Source organism: Musa acuminata, chromosome BXJ1-3 (genome assembly GCF_036884655.1).
Source record: "Musa acuminata AAA Group cultivar baxijiao chromosome BXJ1-3, Cavendish_Baxijiao_AAA, whole genome shotgun sequence".
NCBI classification, from domain to species: Eukaryota; Viridiplantae; Streptophyta; class Magnoliopsida; order Zingiberales; family Musaceae; genus Musa; species Musa acuminata.
This window is the reverse complement of record NC_088329.1, coordinates 6,430,141-6,453,494: the sequence shown is the minus strand read 5'-3', so window position 1 is coordinate 6,453,494 and position 23,354 is coordinate 6,430,141. Positions and strand designations below refer to the sequence as shown.

Sequence of the window (23,354 nt, the reverse complement as noted above, 5' to 3'; positions counted from 1 at the left end):
TGTGACAATTTATAGAATACTAAGTTTAGTTAGCACTGTTTAATTCACTCCAAACAAAAAAAAAAAGTACAGCATAGTAAAGTATTTATTTTCTAACAAATGAAGTGACAATTAAGAATTTGCATCCTAACTATCGATGCTTTATGAAACAAAATCTGAGCACATTGATGAACAGATTAGATTTTTTTTCTTTTTATCTTTAGAATACTTCACTAGACTTCTTTGATCGGTGATAGATCCTATCATGTAAGTAACATTCTATGGCTCAGTGGATGCACTGACACGGAAATAAAGGGAGAGAACATATGCCCATCTTAGTCAGATCCCATCAACAAACTCTGCAATCAAAACACATCTCATGCGCTGCTGTTGTTTAGGTCAGCCCGATCGAAGAAAAAAAGAACAATCTCTTTGGTTCTTTTTGATGGAATTGATCGAGTGGAAAGAGGAAGAGGTCAGAAGTTAAAAATAATGGATACATGTGTTTCATGCCATGAAAAAAATAATGAGGCATCGAACAAGTGATGTGATTATTTTAGGATTCACTGGTCATCAATGTAGCGGTGTAATGAAACAATTTAAGGATTTGAAAGAAATGATTAGTTTGAATTTTTATTGATAATGGATAGGAATGCATATATATAGAGATTATAAACTATGACAGTTATATAATTTTTTTCATTCAATATAATATAAAATATTCATCTAAATCATTTTATAATGTAGGAGATCATGTTTCGATCATAATCCTTATTATTGATAGAAACATGATAATATGTTATCATAGTTTTTATGATTTAGAATCATGATAATACATTATCAAAATAATGAGAGGATTATGATAATTTTATTATGATTTATTTTTCTCAATAATATATTTCCTAATATGTTGCTCGTAAGATAGGACATATTAGGAGACATTAATCCTGGGCTGAAGTAGAAGGAATTGCTAGTGAAACAAAGGTTTGATAAGAATATTTATAAGTTGATGAGAATATAAGACGTGAGAGATACGTAACTCACTATTTTAAATTTTGTTACGAACAAAATGAAAATCGATAACTATGTGATTCATTCCAGAGTGCAATACAAGAGTAACAAATAGATATGTTACTCCAATATTGTCATAATATATAGATAGTGGATTAAAAAATTTAATAAATAGTTCATGCAGCAATGATTGAATCCAACAAAGTTCAGTAATTGTAGAAGTAATCGCTTGACATTCAGCTTTGATCTTAAAATATAGCATTATTTCTTGAAACTCTAAGAGATTTGATTATGAATAAAAAATATAACATAAGCACTAGTAGATATCCTGTAATCCTTATTATTTGCTCAATCGACATCTAAAAATGCATGAAGCAACAACGGGGAGTCCCTTCACAGAAATAAGCCATAATAAATAGTATCATTTAAGTATCATAGAAGGCATTTAATAACCATCTAATGGTTAAAAGTATGCTTGTGCATAAATTGAGAAAATTTATTCACTACACATGTAATGTCTAGACGACTAGACGACTGAATGCTAAATAATATAGACTTCCAACAATTTGATGATACTCAGTTGCGTCACTTAGATTAGCACTATCAAATAAGATAAAAGAAATATTTGTAAAGATTAGCATAATAATAGTATTGGCTTCAAACATTTTGGTACAATCAAGAAGATCATGAATATACTTATTTTGAGAAAGAAATAGATCACTTGTCATGTAGATGACTTGGACACCAAGAAAATAGCCGAGGGACATAAGATCTTTGATAGAAAATTATTTACCAAATAAATAAATAAATTATTATTAATTTATTACTTATATTAATTAAGTTATTTATATAAACTAGTATTAATATGATTATGTCCTTACAAAAATAAATAAATAATGAAGTATCATATTAAGAATTATGAAATCTAATTGATACGAGATGTGTTTGAAGTTTATGATACTAATCATAAGGAACCTATTTGAGACCATAAACCTTGCACAACTTGTAAAAATGTTGAGAAAGATTATGTTCGATAAAGCTTGAAGGTTGCCTCATAAATATATCCTAAAAAATATGACTATGAAAAAATATATTATTTACATCCAAAGTATCGAAGTCCCCATTTGTTAAATAAGATAAGATATAAAATAATATAAATTATTATTAGCTTCACAATTAGGCTAAATGTGTTATAGTACTCAAGGCCTAGATATTGATTAAATCTCATTACAACAAGTCTTACTTTATATTTATTAATGGTCTCATCACAATTTCGTTTGATACCAAAAACCCATTTCACCCTATGAAAATTTGACTTGGATAGGATGAGACTAAGTCTCATACATCATTTCATAATAAAATATTATATTCTTTAATCATTACTACTCATTATTCAAATATTTTTAGGATTAGTTGGTAGTAGAAGGCTTAGAAATAATTTTTTGAGATTGTTTTATGAAAATAAAAAAAAAATATTTAGTTTAAAATTTTGATTTTTAGATCTAATAACCACCATATAAATTAATATAAGGTCAATGATACTATGAAGATGTGTTGGACAAGAAGAATTTAAAATATGAGATATTGAGACCAAATCTTATTATGAATTATCGTGACGTGTGATACTCTCACGAGGTAATCGGCTAAGGTAACTTATTGTTCATCATGTATCATTGAGGAATGACTTATTAGGTTCTAAGTGGATAAACATTTGGATTGATGGCTAGGTTTGATGTTTTAACTAATATGAGATGACTTATGAATTTGGGGACTCAATCAATGAAGTTATTGGAAGTAGGTAAAAGAGAGTCAAGTGATTTATAAGAAAAAATAGATTTCACAAAATTAATATGGTGAGAAATAAAATATCTGATTTTGATTAAACTTCTAGTTGCTACGGGTGTAAGGTTTTAACTATGGATAACATAGATATCCAAAAGCATATAATTTACTAGAGTTAGAAATAGATCCAAGTAATTTTTTAAATAATGAGACCAAAATTGAAATTGGCACGTTATTAATAAAATAAGCTGATGTGATAAATATATGAGACTAAAATTAAAAAAAGTATGTACATTTCATGGTTAATAAAATTAGTTTGGACAATATACTAATGATGACATTTCACGGTCCTATTATATTCAAGAGTATGCAATGAGAAAATGAGAGATTTCAATGGTTTCAAAAAAATTAAGAAGCTTTTGAAATTTATCACAATTATTATAGTAAAATAAAATAATAAATTATTAAAAGAACTTTTCAACAATAAGTTTGAGCTTAAAAAATATATATTTTTTAAAATTTTAAGAATAACCACATATACTTTGTGAAATAATCAACTATGGTGAATGATCCTAAATATAAGAATATATAAACTCAAGAGGTGAATTATTTATAAAAAAAATATATAAAATAGAAGTTGGTATATTTTATTATATTTGTATGAATTATATAAAACTGGATGATAAGATGATAATGGTAAATTTTAAGAATGATCAATATGATCTAAAAGCTCAAAAGAAGGATGCTCTAAGCAATTATGTCATTTTTGAAATGAAACCTTAATACCGCAAAGATGGATTTGAATAACCTACTCAATTTTCATCTTTATTCAATTGGTGAATAAGATGTATATTGAGATACTTCAATATAAATATAAATTTCATCTTTATTCAATCGCTGAATAAGATGTATATTGAGATACTTCAATATAAATGAAGAACTTAAGAATTCTATAGAAATATCATTAGAAGAACATAATTTAAAGATAAATATTATATTCTTCTTTATGTTAAAAATACAAAGAACATCGTAAAATAAAAGATTTAGAGGAAGAGAGAAGGTTTATGAAACTCATATCTTGAAACATTTATCATTACCTATCACCATATATGAACCATCATAATCTAAATGAAGAAATAAATTCTTTAAGTCAGACTTGACACCATAAGAAGTTCTAGAATCAACAAACTAGTTTATTGAATGTTAAAAAAATTAAGCAACAAAGTGAGCACGATGATAATGAAAGCCGAGTAGGTGATGTAACAGGACTTATAAAATTAGATGGGTATGAAAGTTGAAACATCAATGGAATATCAGCTTACAAGCGATAATATTTTTTAACAACATAACCTTACGCGCCATAAGCAACTATGTTATCGAATTATTGTTCGGATTTGTTAACGCTTTATTATAACGTTGTTGCATGTTGCCTCTAGAATGTTTGTTTGGACGATTATAGACAATATCTATTATGATATTTGTTATGATCGGACAACCTTCTTAAGCATACTGTTTTGTGACTATGATTGGGTCGAATGTAGGTAGTTTCGGTAAAAACAAGCGACATGGAAAATAATAGGAATCTTTCATAAATAATCCAATCAATATACTATGTATGATTGGGCCGAAGCAATGATTGTCCATTAAGATTCACCCATTTATCATCACTGAAAGAATCCAACAAATCAATCAAAGGTCCAAATAAGTCATTCTCTCTTCATTGGGCACATTATGCTTTTCTGCCAATTTACTGAGATGAGGCAGTTTGCATAAAGAAATAATACCTTAGCAAGCAAGGCAAATCAGTGACGATACCAACCAAAGTCCAAGTTGATGTTGTATAGTACAAAGGCCTGATTGATTTAAACACGCAGTGCAGGACAATTACTAGAAAGTCTGCTGTAAGAGCAGTGAATCGATCGCTGCAATTGGACACCATTGTCATTTGTCGGCCGACGGACTGAGCTCCGGTACTTGGTGTTGCCTCCCATAAGCATTTGGTTACCCCATATGTTCCAATCTTTTTCCAAGTGAAAGCAGATCACTCACAAAAAGGTTCATCATCATTCTCCTTTTCTTCTTCTTCTTCTTCAAAAAGCCGCGAGCACATGATTTAAGCTTGTCGTCTCTGACAATACCTTTAGACACGGAGACTTTGAATCTGAAGCGGACACAATTGGCCGATGACATGAGCTATCGTGGACTATACTCGAACCATGACCCATCATACTGGGAAAAAGCATCGTCTATTTCCCTTTCAGATACCCTGTTCGTCCATTATTCCGAGCAATATGCTTTGTTTAATCGAAATAGAAGTGTGTATTTATTTGTCACTCGATTTTGGCAATTGTTCACCTTTGGACCGTTCAACGACGCGGTGGAGCTGCAACTTTTGATCACAGCTTTATAGCTACAAGTGTTGCTGCAGAAAGATGCATTGTAGAATAGGCACCACAGATTGATCATGACAAAAGTTGGGCTCTTTCTTCCTCCTCAGAAAGTTGGCACTGATTGATCATCGTGGGAGGATCAGAATGCACGATGTAGAACGGAAGACTTCCAATGGAGCTCGATCTCTGCAAGCAAACATCGAGAGTGCTCATTATTTTTATCTCCGCAAAGCAAGCTTATTAATAATATCTCCAGAAAGCAAGATGGAAAGGCTACTCGATTAAACGAAAAGATCCCAGCTCTGAGGTATTGTTGGATGCATCTTTGACCATGGAAGCTGAATCTTCTTTTTTAGCTGTATGGCAATGGCAGCGTGTAAGGCAGACATCCTTTAACATGAAATGAAAGCCACCAACAGCACCCGATAAATTTGGCCAGATCAAAGGAGCAGAAAAGAAAACTTAAGAGGAGGATGTGATGGGGAGGAAAGCAGTGCTGCGAAGGCTTTTGTTAGAACTCTGTGAAGACAGCAATCAGTCATCATGCAGCAGGATGTCTATGATAGTGTTAATGAATAGGGTCGGTGGGTGGCTCTTTGGCCTGCAAAAAGCTTGCACTAAGAGGAGGGAGGAGATCCGACACATACTCTATTGGCACGAGGAACATGGAAAAGGAGGAACCCAAAGATGCTTTCTCACTTTAATTATATATAATTATGTGGCCTACAATTATATTGGTTAATCATGTTTTGGTTGCAGCATTAAAGTGGTCCGCAAAGATGAGTTGATAGGATTTTGGTGCTACATCTATTCTGAAACTAGCAGGATTCCTTCTGCATGCTTTGCCACTGAAACTTCATCTCCTCATCACTGCTATCTGCTTGTTGTTCTCTGGTATAGCAGTGATTCAGATTTAATTTCAAGATTGATGAATGCATGCAGCTGCTCATAATAATTCTTTGTGTCTTGGTATACTGAGACACATATCTGCAAACAAGAAAACAGGCCATTGATGGCATCTATAGCATTTACTATTTCCATTAGTCTGAATCGGCTGTATATTATGATGTTTCTGTGCTTGATCAATGGATATAACTTGCATGCATTTTCTATTTCCTTTTGTTTCTGTTCATCTGTATCATTTATGCATGGATGGACCAATTTGTCCAAGTAAATTGATGGCTGCAAGGAATACTTCCAAGTAGTGACCACTTGATGCTTGTCAATTATCACGTTGATTCCAGCATGGTTTTCTTTTATGCATATTAATATAAGAATCCCACCTACCTGAGAAGCCAAGAAAGCAGGAAGGTGAGGAACGAGAAGAAAGCTGAAATGTTTGCATTCTTGAACTGACACACACGGTTGGCATCCAATTCTCTGCATTCTCCTCCTTTCCACACCCCTACATTCTAGTTGGAATCTATGACAACACCCACATCACTAGCAAACATGTAAATTCAAGTTCCTAGATGGTGCCTTTTCTGTTCCAAGTTCTCATCGTTCCAAGTTTCAAGATCACATATGGCTTTGTTCAAGAACTCATCTTCCTGTTGGCGAATCAGAACTCGAAGTCTGTTCTTATGATCTTGGGAAGAACTCAAGAAGGTGATTGTGGCAGAACAGCTAAAGAAGCAAAGTACGAGGCAAAAATCTTTGTTATGATGTTTGCTATGTCCTACGGTGAGTCTCATGCAGCAGAACAAAGAAAATACCACGAGGCTTTTCCTTTAGAGGAGGAGGATACTCTGCCTTGGACTGCTATTTGAGATTCATGTTTGGGTGGAGAGAAATCTCCGACGCCGTGCCGGTTGAATCATCGGGAGTTTTTAGATGCCATCGGTATAGAAAGAGCTCCATTTAGCACATGAATAATGGAGGGAACACCAAAAGAGCAAGCCACTGGAGGCTGCCTAAATGCCTATGGAATGTCGGCCAGCCATGACACCGGAAAAGAACACCAATCCAGCCATGGAGCATCTCCTGAGTCCTCTGCTCACCCCAACTCTTCCGAAGGTATCGATACCGAGCAAGATGGATCACAGTGCTGGATTCAGTGCAGCTTAAGCTCTTCAGCCATCAGCATTGAGTGTTTGACTTTGCCTGAACCAAATCGCTGAAGCAAGCACCTGATGCTTGTATCTCTTTGAGATGGACTCCTACCGACGATAACAGGGAAGAAAAGCTCCTTGAAACTTCAAATGTGAAATGCAGCACGGCATGTCCTTCCATGAAGGTAATGTAGTATAAGGATTAATATATTGTTCCTTTAAAAGTGGGAATCTGAATGTGAAGCTTCTCCTTCACCCTTTTGGATAGAAATTTGGAAGCAAATCGAGCATTTCTCTCCTGCCATCCTGTGCATAAGATTATGGCATGCAGGTATCTGTGTCATCCGCAGACCTGATACTTCAGCGTCACTCCTGGTGGCATCCACCACATGGTGCCGAGGAAGGTGCCCCACAAGAATCCCGCTGGTGGTGCCTCCATCTCATCAGGGCTGTCTGCTGCAAATGATGTCAAATTCCATTACCCTTTTCCTCATGTTTCAGGGACAGTGCAGATAACACCAATGACAGGAATCCAGTATCTGACGGCACACTGCAGCACCAGTTGTGCTGTGCAGAACTGGTTTCCATGGAAGCTGATACTGAGAGAATGTCATGGCTGGGATGAAGTGGAATGTTAAATCATGATGAGCAATTTGGTTGATGAATCCGAGCCAAATTGCTCATGCATCATCTGCCATCTCGATCCAAGTTGGAGCTCAGCAGACCATGGAAGAAATTGAGCCACGATAACCTGGTGCAGTTTACTTGCATTTGTTCCGTTTTCTGATGCCTCATAAAGATTGTTCCCTTCCCATGCAAGAAGATTCAAGAAAAGGACCTGTAATTCCTTCCTTCTCTCTTATTTTCTGGGGGGGGAACAGCTAGAAATCAGTTCATGTGAAACTTAGAAATCGATCATAAGCTCCCATATCTTAATTTTCTTGTTGAACTTGATATAATCGAGAGGAACTACCAGTCTCTCTCTCTCTCTCTCTCTCTCTCTCTCTGTGCATGGGTTCCTCGTCACGCCATCGGTGCCGGAGAGGCCCCACCCGATGCTCCGACGTGGGATGCAACCATTTCCTTGAAGTTGTGGGCCCCATGGAGAATGACGCCTCCCTCATGAGCGGGTTGCATGGACGACGATGCCTCGAGTGGCGGCTATAAATGCAAGCTCAAATGATCACCTTCTTCCTCGGGAGAGCGCACACCAACTCAACGTGTCTTGTGTTCTTCCGCAGCTCTCTCTCTCACACTCGCTCTCCTCTCTTTCTCCGAGCTCCGTTCAGCCGCATCTAACGCCGATTGAGATGGAAGGATGCAACAAGTTCTTCCAGAAGTGCAAGCCCTACGTGGCCATGATCTCGCTGCAGTTCGGCTACGCCGGCATGAACATCATCACCAAGGTCTCCCTCAACCACGGCATGAGCCACTACGTGCTCGTCGTGTACCGCCACGCCTTCGCCACCCTCTCCATCGCCCCCTTCGCCCTCATCCTCGAGAGGTTACCCTCCCCCGCTATGATCCATGACCAAGTACTTGATGCTTCATCCTCTGTCCACGGAACTCTAACACTCCTCGTTGCAGGAAGGTGCGACCCAAGATGACATTCTCCATCTTCATGCAGATATTTGCCCTCGGCCTCCTCGGGTTAGTGTTCAGAATCATGTCATCGACGAAAGCTGCAACTCTTCGGTTGTTCAGAAGCAGTTGTTTTACGTGCTTTGTCCAAAATTTGCAGGCCGGTGATAGACCAAAACTTCTACTATGCTGGGTTGAAGTTCACGTCACCCACCTTCTCCTGCGCCATGAGCAACATGTTGCCTGCAATGACCTTCGTGTTAGCCGTCATTTGCAGGTAGATGAGATCGGACGAGCTCATGATTCCATTCCACCATCGCATTCTTAGTCACTGCTAATTTGATGCGCATCTGATTCATAACAGGATGGAGAAGGTGCACCTGAAGAAGGTGAGATGCCAAGCCAAGGTGGTGGGAACTCTCGTGACGGTAGCTGGAGCCATGTTGATGACTCTGTACAAGGGACCTATCATGGACATGGCCTGGACCAAGCACGCGCAACTGCAACACGCGAACGTGCCGGCGGTCGCCGACTCGACCGACAAGGACTGGCTCAAAGGCTGCATCTTCCTCATCATCGCGACTCTGGCTTGGGCTTCTCTTTTCATTCTTCAGGTAGGATCTTGCTTGCTTAGAGAGCTTAGTGTACTTCATCTTACGAGTGTCGATCGACCTCATTCCCTGGTCCCCTTCTCTACAGGCAGCAACCTTAAAGACGTATGATGCTCCCCTCTCCCTCACCTCATTGATATGCCTTATGGGTACTCTGCAAGCCACTGCTGTGACCTTGTTCATGGAGCACAAGCCTTCTGTTTGGAGAATTGGCTTCGACATGAACCTCCTCGCCGCCGCTTACGCTGTCAGTCTCTCTCTCTCTCTCTCTCTCTCTCTCTCAAGCTGATCTTTTTCTAGCTAGTAAGCTGCTGATGAGATTTTCCTATGGATTTGGATATGTGCAGGGGATCGTGACATCCAGCATTGCCTACTACGTCCAGGGTCTGGTGATACAGGACAAAGGCCCAGTTTTTGCCTCTGCCTTCAGCCCTCTGATGATGATCATAGTAGCAATTATGGGCTCCTTTATCCTTGCTGAGAAGATCTACTTGGGAGGGTAAGTCTACCATATAGATCAAGAATTCGAAGGAGATTTGGAGGTTCTTTTACACCTTGATCGAACAACAATGTGGACTCAAGCTCTTCCACTTCATTCTCATCTTTGTGCAGAGTTGTCGGAGCTGCCCTTATAGTCGCCGGCCTCTACTCTGTTCTCTGGGGCAAGCACAAGGAGAATAAGGAGAAGGAGATGGAAGCCTTGGACATACCAGTAGCAGTGAAGAGCATCATTGAACTGGATGAAGTTGAGCTGGAGAAGGCAAAAGCCAACAACTTGATGATCTCCCCCCTTGACAAGGCTGCTGTAGCAGTTAATGTCCAATACCAGAGAACTCCATGAAGGCACAGAAGGAGGAGCTACAAGCTAGTTTGTTTCTGGCACTTGAAAGGAGGACTTGGAGGAGAGAGAAACAGAGAGGAGGAGATCAGTAGGTACAGGGGCTAAGGAGGAGTGTTTTGTTTGTCTTTCACCTTCATGAAGCTTCCTTCTTCTTTTCTATCCCTGCCCTTCTACTGTTCTTCTTTTGATGGTGTAGTTGACACTTCATGCAAACTGTAGTTTGCAAGTTGGAAGAAATGACAATTATAAACGCTCATAAACTCATTTGAAATTTCTGCTCGCTAAATTATGCTCTGTTACTAGCAACAACTTGCACAAAAAGAGATCTGGATTATGAGCTTCCATGACTTCATTTAAATGAGTGGTTTCCTAACATCTGCACTCAAAATTAATCTCAGGTCAACTCCAGGACAGAATTATTTGCAGCTGAGATTGCCAATACTCTACAATTTCAAGTCCTACAAAAAAAATAAACTTGTGAAAACTCCAAAAAATACCTTGAAATTAGGAAGAACAGAGAAAAGTTGGCAAACAGGCTCATCGTTTTCACAACTGTACATCCATGAGAAGCACTGTTTAAGGCAGTAACTTTACTGGGTCCTCATTTTTTGGCAAAACCTTGTAAAAGAGAGCAAGTCACAACGTGGAGAGAATGACATGTTTGTGGGATTCGATCGGAGTGTATAGTGGATAATTACAAGCCTAAGAGATTCCTAAAGAACTACTAATGGGAATGAATTGGTGAATGTGGAATGATACTTGAAAGTTAGGGAGTGGAATAAAGAAGGTTAAAGCAACAGAAGGATGATAACTACAGACATCAACTGAGATATGTTTCAGCCGAAGCGGACAACTACTTAACTGGATTAAGTTTGATTCTGAGTTCCATTTCCTACACTATGTGGGCAACTTGTGACACGATGTTCATGGGAGAGAATATATCACACACCTGCCACTTCTAGAATCCAAATTCTCTTCTGCATTCATAATTCCAACTGGTGTTGATACCTTTCACAGTGGAACTCTGCTGGTTATCCAATTCAGTTGTGTGATGTATGTGCAGAATGTCATGGCAATTGGTATCATTTACTTTTTTTGGATTCGAGAAAATCATTCATGATCTCTTGAAAGCTGGATGATAGTTTATGTAGTTCCATCTTATATGAAAGATAACAGATTGATAGATTCTAGCGAAAGATAAGATTTCATATTAACATAAACAATGTCAGCATCGAAAAGGATGGCACTAAATCATTCCCAAAGATTGGTATTCTCATTTCTAGTGCTCATAACTCCACACAAGCAGTGGTTTTTCTTGAAACATATTAAGCTTTAAATTTCCCACCTTTTATCTTTTTTTTTGATATTTTTTACTCTTTGATTCATGCACAAAAGAATCAGTAAAAATGTAGCAAAATTCTGTATTAGAAGTATCCAATCCTAGCTTGTTCTTCAAACTTCCAACAAGTATATGATCATATAGAGTGCAAAATCTGCAAAGCCAGCATAACTTAATTAGGAAGCCATATTTCACATTGAACTAAACCCAGAAGGAATTATTCCAGCTGAGAAAAGTTTGGTGGAAAAATATGTCATGGTGCTTGTCATGTTCACTAAAAGGATAAGACCATTGCTCTCCTGGAAACCAACTCAGTTCATCAGCCCACCAGCCAAAGAAGTTCATATCTGCAAGGAAGTCACTATCGAAAGAACCAACTGCATGATTAACGCAGCAGCAATTCCCAGCGTATCTCTGTAATGATAATTGTTGTTTCTTGAGTTCATATCTAACCTCTAATCTCAGGACAACAAAGGTTAGTTATTCTTTATGCTCCTGCCTAATCCTGTAGTCCTTTTCAGTACAGTATCTTGATGTGATCTACATAAACAAAAATAAGTTAGTTGGCCATCTGCTAAAGTATACAGAATAAAAAAGTACTTTTGCACAAGAAAAAATGTCTGATTCTTTCAATTATACAATTTCTAATGGACTTCCCATAAAACTAAAACAAGTGTTTCCTTGGAATGAGATCTCAACACCTCAGGTCACAAGTTCTTTTCACAGTAGTGGAAGAGTTGTTCGGTTGCTGTGCGTGTTGGAATAGCAACAAGGAAAATTGCAGAGGTTGGCAAAAGGAGATATGAGGATTTAGATCGTGCAAATGACCAGGCGCACAGCAATGTTCTGATGCCCAGCTGATGCTTGAGGTCATGTTAAGTGACATAAGCTCAACAAAATGGATGCAAAACCAGCTTGTGATCCATTGGATTTTGGCTACACAAAACTGGCTGCTTGAATGCGAGCTTTATTCTAAAGCAATCCTGATTCATCCAGGTCCAGGTTTGTGATGTTGTCCCATTCCAATGCAAGCAGATCATACCAAGCCTAGACTCTGTATATGCCTATATGGCAAGGGTGATTAATTAGCCAAACAAATTACTGGTTCCTTATTGAGATTTGAGATTTATGCTGTTATTATCATGATATAATGGCAATAAATTTCTTAGGACTTATCATCCATTTCACAACATTTTGATAGTTAAAGAGTAGCCAGCTAAACTGCTATATTTTGAATGATAAAAATTGGAACAGCAGTAGTTCAGGGAAATTTTAGAAGCTACCAATTAAAATATTTAGGACTGCTGTCCTTCAATTCTGTGCTTAGCAACATGCAGATGTGTTTGTCCTTCTTATGTCAGTCGAGCACCATCATGTAGCCAACCATAAGTAGTGGAAACATTATAACTTGCAATCGTAAAGTATTCCAATCATAATCCTTATTTTAATCTGAATTTAGGCATACAAAACCTAAATAAAATACAAGAAATTTGACATATATTTAAAAGGAGTGTTTGATGTTTGCAGGGGATGTAAAATATTTACATTATTGAAGGGTAAACTAAGAGTAAGTTAAAGCAATGAAGTGACACATAAAATACCAGCACTGGAAGAAAGGTCCATCTATCAGAAGGGCCAAACATCCATACACGGACTAGTTGCTGCATTCCACTAATCTTTTTGAACAACAATGCTTGTGTCTTTAATCCACAGGCACACAAATCCCCACTTCTTCAAACACCTTTAAATCTTTCTCACTTTCCTCTCGACATCTCCATATTCCATGCCACCTGACCAGTAATGTTCATTGCAGAGTCCTCAACATCAGAGAGTGATAGTGGCCATCGGCAGAGTTTTTTTCTCCTTGGTCTCTTTACTTTGCACTGTAACAGATAGCAACTCTTTGAGCAGGAGCAGAGTGAATAATGTAAGGAGCTCCGATACTGATAACAATCCTTCTCTAAGAGGTCTCAGTGACCATTGGGGTGTTTCAAGTGAGGGAGCCCAGGACAACTCTTCATGGGGCAGCATCCTTTTTGGCAAAAGATTCAGGACCAGATAGTGCCTCAGAAAGCCCTCAATTATTCATAGGACTGGTGAGCAGACCATTATTTCCTGGAAAAAAGAGTGAAACATGAACTGAGTAATAGCACCAGATACATTGGCAAGTGAATAATAAGTTGAGATTCAGAACAAAAGCAAGTGAATGTAAAATTACTTTCAGAGTACAAGATCAATATATAATATAGGGAAGCCAATCAGGCTACTAGTTGCTTACGCTAAGGACTAGCACTCATGGCCACATCTGGAATACCTCTGTTCTTACTTACCTATCAGAACTTTTTTCAGCTAGTTTTGGAAAAAAAATTCGTAAATATTTTTTCCTTTTCAGAAAAAAATATGGTTTTTTGGTTTTCAATCATGTGTCCTCCCATGATCAGAGTTGCATTATTTACTCTGGGATAAGGTATTTCTAATGCATTATTTACCTAAAGGGAAATGCATCTCAGGGAGAAGTTGATGTCACTTGAACTTTTCTTCATCTTCCTTGTGTTTCTTACAATCTATTGCTAAAGGAGATCAAATCATTAACTTTTTTAAAAGTTGTATTTATCACAAAGATGAATAATTAGTATGCAACTCCCTTTCATGAGAAAGAACATACTGCAGATGATTGTGTCACCAATTTACCTTTTGTCTTAGTCTAATAGTTTCTCCACCTTTTTTTTACTTTTGCAAGGCACATAATTTTTTTCCAATAAAAATTGATCAGCAAAATTAGCTATAATTTGTGGTCCGCCAAATGAACTTTTAAAATTGCATGCTGAAGGAGATCCAATCAGTAATTTCCAAAATAAATTTGCATGCAACTCCCTTTCGCAAAGAAGAGTCTACTGCAAGGAATTGCATCACAGTTTTCTTTCTTACAAGCTAAATTATGATCTTTTTCACTTCTTTTCTTTTCTTTCAAGAGGCAAAATTTTTTATCCTAAGTTGATCAGAAGAAAATGGCAGAAAATTCATGCAAATTAATGGCAAATAAACCCCTTTAAATCTGTATGCTAAAGAGATTGAATCATTAACTTTTTGAAGTCATATTCTATCTTGAAGATGAACAAACTAGCGTGCAACTCCCTTTCACAAAAAAAATCTACTGCAGCTGATTGCTTTTTCTTTTTCCACCAGCTAAATGACACTGCTTTCAGCTTTTTCTTGTCTTTTCTTTTGCAAAACAGTATATCTTTCCAATCTAAATGATCACGCAAAACCAGCAGAAGCTTCTCGCCGCATAAATGCCAAATGCAACCATCCAATCACTAACTTTCTAAAGTTGTATCTTATCCCAAAGATGACAAAAAAATTAGCACACAACTCCCTTTCAAAAAAAAAGAATCGACTGTCACAGATCGCGTCATCAAATTTTCTTTTTCTACAAGCTAGAAGAAACTTTTTGCTGCCACATTAGCGCCAAACTAACCTCTCAAATTTTCGTGTTTCTTTATTCTCTTCAATTAAAATTTCTTGGTGCCAAATGAACTCCATGTGATTTAACTAAACTTTTGCTGGTTCTCTTCAGCTAAAATTTCTTTGGCTGATCAAGAAAAATTAACTGAAATTTCTTGGTACATAAATGCCAAATGAACCCATCTGATCATTAACTTTTTAAAGTTTAATCTTATCTCAGAGACAGATGGTTAGCATGCAACTCCCTTTCAACAAAAAAAAAAAAAAAAATCCATTGCAACAAATTTCATCACCAACTTCTTCTAAAATCTAAACGACACTCTTTAATGTAATATTTTGCATGGCATGAAAATTTTTTGATCCCACATAATCAAAACTTAGCTAAATTCTCTTCTTTTCTTCAACTACAATTTCTTGCCACATAAATGCTAAATGAACCCCTCGAAATTTAATTAATTTTTTTCTCTTCTCTCTAGCTAAATTTTCTTATGCCAAATGAACCTCTTAAAAGAAATGCTAAACTTCTGTCTGCTCTCCTAAGATAAAATTTCTTTAGCTCATCAAGCAAAATCAGCTGTAATTTCGTGCTAAATAAATGCCAGATGAATCCATCCGATCATCAACTTTTAAAAGCTATATCTCATCTCAAAGACAACAATTAGCATGCAACTCCCTTTCAGTTGCCAGAAACAGATTGCACCATCAAGTTTTCTTTATCTACAAAATAGAAAGTACCTTTTCTTTTCTTTTCTTTTCCTTTCTTTTCTTTCTCTTGCAAAAGGCTTGGAATTTAGCTATTTTTTTTATTTTCTTTAGCTAAAATGTCTTGCCACATTAATGCCAATTGAATCCCTCAAAATTTAGCTTTCTGTTTTCTTGTTTTCTCCTTAGCTAAAATTTCTTAGTGCCAAATCAATACCGATTTATATTTTCTACAAGCTAAAAGGCACTCTTTGTTAATTTATTTCTTTTCCAAGGCTTACTTTAGCTAAATTTTTTTTTTTTCATCAACTGAAATCTTTCCACATTAGTGCCCAGTAAAGTCTGCAAATTTTAGCTAAATTTTCTTTTTCTCTTAGGCTAAAATTCGTAGTGCAAAATCAAACCCCTTTTATCATGAGACATGATTACTTCATATGTAGAGCCCCATTGGGACTACAAAGTGGATAAGAACATCTTTACATCTCAAAATGGAGGGGAATGGATGATTCATTAGAGCAGTGTGAGAAAGTATGGTGGAGTACACACAAGTCTCCAACTAAATAATTGGTTGGGCACCATGTCATGATGAAGGCCACAATTGGGAGAGTGGGTGATGAAAAAGCCTTGTGCTATGTGCTACAATACTGGAAAGATTGCTTCATTGCATGGTGGGGGAGGCAAAAAATTGATAACCAAACCACACACACTATCATTTGTGCTTGTCAGGTTCCAATCCCTACAACACGGAAGGATTTCCATCCAAAATTGGCACCTGAGGTGGTACCATCAATGTTTGTGGCATTAGATGTTGTGTGATGTGGACCTTTTTTTTAACAACACAACCTCTTTAACATGATCTGATGTTAAAACAATCAGCTAACATGTAAGAATTAGCATTTAAGGTTAAAGAGATATTCAAATAATCTTTTAATAGGCTTTTTAAAAAAACCATAAAGTTTCACCAATGTCATTAAGAATTTGAACACATGTTCCTAAAGCCTTCCATTTGGTATCATTTAAGATCATCATATATTACCTCTTGGTACCACTATTAGAAAAACAAGCACATTATAAAAGCACACTATGCAGGCAAAAGGGAGCATTGAAAAATAAAGTATTGTACAATATGATTGAAAATGCTGCAAGTTGGACACAAAGAAGCATTTTATAGATTTAATACTAAATTGTTTTGCAAATAATTCAAAACTAGGTAGTCTTCATCATATAGTTCTTATGCATTATGAGCAGTAGCATTACCATTAGGATGGAAAGTCCATATTCAAATGTCTTCACTCGAGTTTCAAGAAATATGAATACACGAAATCTAGTCTATCGAGATAGGATAAAAGCTTGCTGAAAGTCTTTGCACCTCCCATTAATTTCCATCAAGTAAAATATGAAATATTATCCAAGTTGCTCATCTTATCGATATTGACGAATTGTTGGCCATTTACTAATGAATATTATTCAACCAAGTCTTCTCCCATATGCTAGCATTACAACCTGTGTCTATAAACTTCCGAAGACTCCTTCAATGGTATCAAACATTGAGAATAAAACTTTCTGGAACCACAAGGAACATATATGTTCTTTTACTATTCCAAGGATCCAACTTACTGTATTTAGCAACTGGAACTTAAATTCGAGGATACTCGCAAGCATTTATCTAAGAGTTCAAAACAAGTGGACTGCCTATTCTCTTAATGGAAGCTTCAGTGATAAAAACAACCAGAGTACTTGCAAGAAATGTGATTTTCATAACAAACACAGCGAATGTAATTTCTGAAATAAATTAAAAAATCATTGCCTCATGGCAGAACATCAATCCTAGCAATTTCTATCCAAAATGATATGACAGAGTGAGGACATGGTACTAATCAGCAAGAGTTAAAATGAAAAGTTCAGACCACATAAGATTGGTCTCAATAATCTGCATAGTGAATGGACATGCACACTGTTAGATTCAAAAGCAAAGTGGAAAAAAAGGTTTCCTCTTAGACATTTATGGAATTGACCTCAAGCTTTCAATCCATGATACAACATGCTATAAAATTCCATGAACCAATGACATTATTAACTACAAAGTGCCTCCAAGATCCAGAAAGTATTAATGACAACATCAAGCATTGTTATAGAAATGAACGAACATAAGCATGCAATCTTTCTAAATAACCTACTAAATTATGCTGTTCTTTGAGTGTTAGTAGCACGAAGTAAAAACAACAGGACCACCAGAACAACTGCTGGAAGTCCTAAAACAAGTTTGTGGTGAACATATGATGAAGGAAAAGTCCTAAAACAAGTTTATCATGACCACAGGATGAAGTTAAAGTCCTAAACAAGTTTATGTAACATAGTAGCATAAAGAGGAAAATAATGAAAACCAACCTGGAATTGTCATTTGACCGCTTCTCGTTGCTGCCAGATTGATATAATCTTCCTATCTATCTAACAATTGCACCTAGAGACCAAAATAACATAGTATTCAAACTAAGCTCTATGCAATATATTTCATTACATAGGAAATATTTCCAGCAACAGAATTCCACTGTTTATGTATAAATGGCATTCCTTTTGTTTCATCAAGGCTTTATTTTTGCAGTCAGATTCTCTACATAAGCTACATCAGTGATTGGATGTCAGGAAATAATAGATACCATAATCCAATGTGCCTTTTCTCCTAATAATTAGGGTACCAACTTAAGCAAGAGAACATGCATGGAAAATAACTGAGTTACAATTTGTAATAGTATCATGAAAAGAATCATATAACAAGTACATTGGTCAGTCTCAAGAACAGATTTTAAAAGAGAAGAAAATTCCTACACTGAAGGAATGCAAGTATCAGAGCCATCTCCTGCTGGTTGGGATATTACAACCGATGTATTAAGAAAACAAGATTTCCCATAAAATCACGTTTAAGAAAGCACATACAAGTAAACAAATATAGGGACAAAGATAAATACCATTGATTGATGTTTTGCTTGGACTGGTACAAAACAGGTGGTACTTACTGCCCCCACCATGAACCAATACATGGGCATGAATTGGATTGTGGGCTGTCCCCACCATGAACAGGTACGCGAACATGAACCAATATGCGGATCGCCCCATTTCAGGCCAATCCGGCCCGACCGTTAAAAAAAATAAAAATAGCCATTAGAGCTTGCATTCACGAGCCCTCTTCTCCCCGAATGCAAGCCCTCATTTCTCCTCATACAGCAGTACATGGTTGCCCAATGCTCGTTGATTGCCATACCTATCTTCTCATCCTTCTCTTTCTCCTCCTCCTCCCTCTTCTTTCCACCTCCTTCCTCCTCTTTCTCCATTGTGCCTTCCTCTTCTCCTTCTTGTTCTTCATTTTTGAAATGCTGGTATGTATCAGCATAACATATGTCGGTATACCTGTACCATCGTACCAGTCCAACCAGGACCGATATGGGTCTGATAAGCAAATGATAATCCTTGATAAACACTATACCAAAACATCAAAGAACTTTCAGAAAATGATATTTTCATTAAAACCAACACACAGAAGCTTCCAAAAGATGTGCAGTCTATTCATAAACCAAAATTTTATAATTATCCGAATAAAGTTCTAAGATTCAATGCATGCAGATCAACTTATCAGGTGCAAGACAAGTTGAGAGAAAGAAACTTTCTCTAGAGAACAATTTCAAAAGAACGAAATTATAGCATATTCAATCCACCTGGGTGTAGGCTTGTAAACTATTGCAGCCCAAACAACCCAAAAAGCTACAGTACCATGAACGAAGACAATACTAACTGAAAAAAGAAACTAAAACACCTAATGTAAACTTGGCAGCCCAAACAACCCAAGAAGTACAGTACCACAAGAGAAAATGCTAATGAACTGAGACGGAAATTAAAATACCTAATGATTGTTATAATTTTAAATCTTCAAAAAACATGATTATTCTCACTGAATGACAACAGTTAATTATACTGCCATAAGTCATGACCAGATAATATCTCAACTTTACACTTATAAGAGACATGTAAGCCATACATGTTATCTTCAATAACTACTACCATCAAAGTATCCTTGCAACTCCAATGAGTAACAAAGTTCACGACTACACCATACCTGAGAATACAGTCAAGTCAAAATCTAGGTCTCCCACTAAAATTTAAACATGAAACCATTATATACTGGTCAGTATGCCCAAAAAAAAAAAAACATAAAAGACCACCTTTCTGCTTAAATTTGTGAGAACTGACCCTGCTCAACCCCCTCATTGGCAGGAGACTCGTCCTGAACCACCCTTTATCATCACAGTTATACGTGTATATGATACCCGATGATGAAACCCCATCACCAAGCATACAACGAAACTTATGGCCATGCTTTAGATGAATTCATGCAAATCTTTGCATTGGTCTGTACATATCCATGTAATATGTATACATAAATGTCAATTTACTCTGCAGTCTGGACACTATGGTAGTTGACCTTCCATCAAAAAATTCTACTTGCAATGCAACTTAATATATGGGTACTAGAAACTAGAAACATGCACATGTACACACCTATAAGTAAACATTTTTGGAACAACACACTAAAAGGAAGTCATAGGACAGATAAGAATTTCAGTCACTTTGCAAGCATTAGGTACAAGAACATAGCAAGATCAATGCCTATAAATTTAAGTGATATATTGGAACTTGACAAAGCCTTAATAACTCATTAGTGAAGAAAAAAAAGAGCTGATGAGATTGATAAGGATTTGTCTTTTTCCTTCAACATCAACATCCATATGGACATTTCTGTCAATTTAATCAAACTCATTTTGCTTCTTTAGAACAAGTATTTTCATCTTACTAGCTTTCAGTTCATTCAATCCTTCAACTTCAACATCTAAAAAGTTAAAAGAACAATAAATAAATTGGGCAAAAATAAATAAATAAATAAAGGATATTTGGTGAAAAATTCAAAAGAAGAGAGAAGTTAACCACCTGATCAATTAAATCAAATGCAAGGCATCCTTGCCAAAGTACTGAGACAACTGATGATGAGATCACATAAATTACATGTTCTTTTTTTGTTCATCTATAGGTATGTTCATGAAATTACATAACTCGATAAGGGTACTCCCCAAATTTTTTAGCAAGAAGGTAAAATAAGTTTCATTTGTCATTAGCAAAAATCTAAAAACAAACAATCAGAAATTGAACAACCACACCTTGCAGATCATGTCCAAGCTGTAATATCCTTGTAGAAATTGAAAAAATCAGTAATGTGTTCTCTGGCATAGTCTTATGTTCCTTCTATAAAGATCCTGTCCAAGCTGTAATATCCTTCTATCCCTTGCAAGATCACTCTACCCTATTTCAACCCATATATCCTGATTCAAAAAAATTACTGTCTTCACTAAACATTAAGCACGATGTAGTAGAAAGCAATTAGATTCTTGTTAAAACAGATTTTGATATCCAACTGATGTAGTGAATAACTTTATGTTTCTTTGTTTCATTCTTGCGCTCGTTATAAAGAGGCTTAAGATCTATCATAATGTGGTTAAGCCATCTCAGTGATCTTCCCTTTATCAAGCAGATTGAGATGAATACATAAAGAAATCAGACAGTATGGTAGGAGCATCTGCTATTTCTGAACAGCCATGTTACATGTGAGCAGGAGAATCATCCTATATTCTTCTTTTTCTTATTATAATGAAATACATGTAATGGGCCGCCACAAACAGGAAATTAAAATTTTTTAATGGGACAGCAATACCATGTCTATTGCAAATGTCAGATACCATTGCATATAGTGGTTGAAGAAGATAAAAAGAAAAACAAAATTTCACTTTCGTCTACACTCCACAGATCACGCAAGTCATAACATCATCCACTAACTTGAAATAAACTCGACAACATAAAATTGGATGGAGCCACAAATCCACCTCCGTGCAACACCTAAAAGAACCTACAAACCCACCACCCAAAAATACGCAACAGAACTAGTCAATGTGTGCCCTGGATTAAAGGCAACACCAAGACAGACTAAAGAACTGGAATCAAATCAAGAAATTGATGCCACAAAGAAAAAGTTAAAAAGAAGGCGGCCTGGCGTATAAGACTCTCGTCAACACAGGGAACAGATAAAGTGGCTCGTGCCGCAACTAGACCAAAATCACAATGGAACAACCTAAACAAATGCAAACTCGACCACCAAAAAATTTCCGAACGTCACATACAAGAAAACGATGGACCCCAGCGGTTATCAGGCAACCCTAAACCCCTATCAAGCACACAAATGAAGAACACATCAAGAAAACAAAGAACGGAACACAGAGAACGGCAATTAACAAGAAAGGAGCAGAAACGAGTGGATAAAAACAGAGAAATATTAGGGCAAACGGGATCAAAAGGGAAAAAAGATCAGACCGATCCAAGAGAATTGTTCTCTCGTCCCTCCAATCATCTTCGAAGTTGTTTATCTATGGATTCTAACCCCAAATTCGACTCCATTTATGATTGGTTCCGACGGTACGTCCAGTTGGTTGAATGATAACTACGCCCGTTCATCATATTAGAATATAACATCACACCTACATTATATTATTGAGATATATTTCATTCATGACAATGGACCTATGTGGGGCGAGCATATTATTATGACCGACCTGATTGAAAGCCATATATTGACCCAATCTCATTCTCTGGCGATCCAATTTGACGTAATTGATCGATCTGACGACACAAAATCATATAACTCGATATCAATGATGATCTTATTTTTTATTACATAATTTGATTTGTTGGTGCCTATTGTTTGAGAGATTACAAACCTTTATTAACTAAGATGATTTGATCGGCCGCGTTGAAAACGTTCTTCCAATCGTACTCTCGCTACGAAAATATCACAAGAACCGCACAGATTTCCCAACTATGCGACGCACATGTGGCCAACAGCACATTCTACCTGTGACGAGACAAAGCAACAGTGACATTATCCTCCCGAGGTTTACTCACCCGATTACCTGCCTCGTGTTTTCACGCAGCAATCTCCACAGGTGGGCCACTTTTGCGATCACGGATGACGTTCATCCAAAGCATGCCTAAAGCTCTCCTCCCAGTTCGACCACCAATGATAAGAAAGGTACAGACAATGGTAAACTTAGTGGGTAAAGGTATCTCGACATGAAAATGCCTTTTCTTTTTCATCCCAACGCTCATCTCGCTCTGTTCCCACCTATCTTGTGTTCGACTGGCAATCGCTGTAGGTGGTCCATTTGACTATCCTCCAATCATATAACTGGTAAAACCGTGGGTGATTCTACCAGGTATTTTTGTTTATCAAGACCAACCGTTGGTGACATTAAAAGAAAGTGTTTTCTGCTCTTATCTGGTAAGTACGCGCTTAAACGACTGACCTGGTTCTCTTCTGGAGACCCTGCCGGTGGTCCAGGTGGCTGGACCAACCATTAGACAGGTGCTGAACGGGTACGATTTGAACTGGTAAATAGAGCCTCTCATTAAATGTCATGGATGTGTCCAAAACCAAAGTTAGTCCATCACGCAACCCATGTGATGCAGGCCCGATTGAATTGGAGACTGCCACGTATCACGACACCCGCC

General features: G+C 36.9%; 1 long non-coding RNA gene and 1 pseudogene across 3 annotated transcripts; one reads left to right on the top strand and one right to left on the bottom strand.

Annotated features, from left to right (window-relative positions):
* The first annotated feature begins 8,422 nt into the window (after positions 1-8,422).
* Positions 8,423-10,517, top strand: LOC135619237 (WAT1-related protein At5g07050-like; annotated as a pseudogene).
* A 1,136-nt stretch (positions 10,518-11,653) lies between these two features.
* On the bottom strand, positions 11,654-22,311 carry LOC135619232 (uncharacterized). Of its 3 annotated transcripts, none has more exons than XR_010489349.1 (5): positions 22,161-22,311; positions 18,719-21,118; positions 18,141-18,213; positions 13,187-13,700; positions 11,654-12,125 (listed from the first exon to the last, which is right to left on the bottom strand). It is a non-coding gene; the product is annotated as an uncharacterized LOC135619232 (long non-coding RNA). The 3 variants fall into 3 exon arrangements; XR_010489350.1 differs by lacking the exon at positions 11,654-12,125 and having other exon boundaries at positions 13,008-13,700; positions 18,719-19,157; positions 20,957-21,118; positions 22,161-22,310; XR_010489346.1 differs by lacking the exon at positions 11,654-12,125 and having other exon boundaries at positions 13,008-13,700.
* Positions 22,312-23,354: the final 1,043 nt, after the last annotated feature.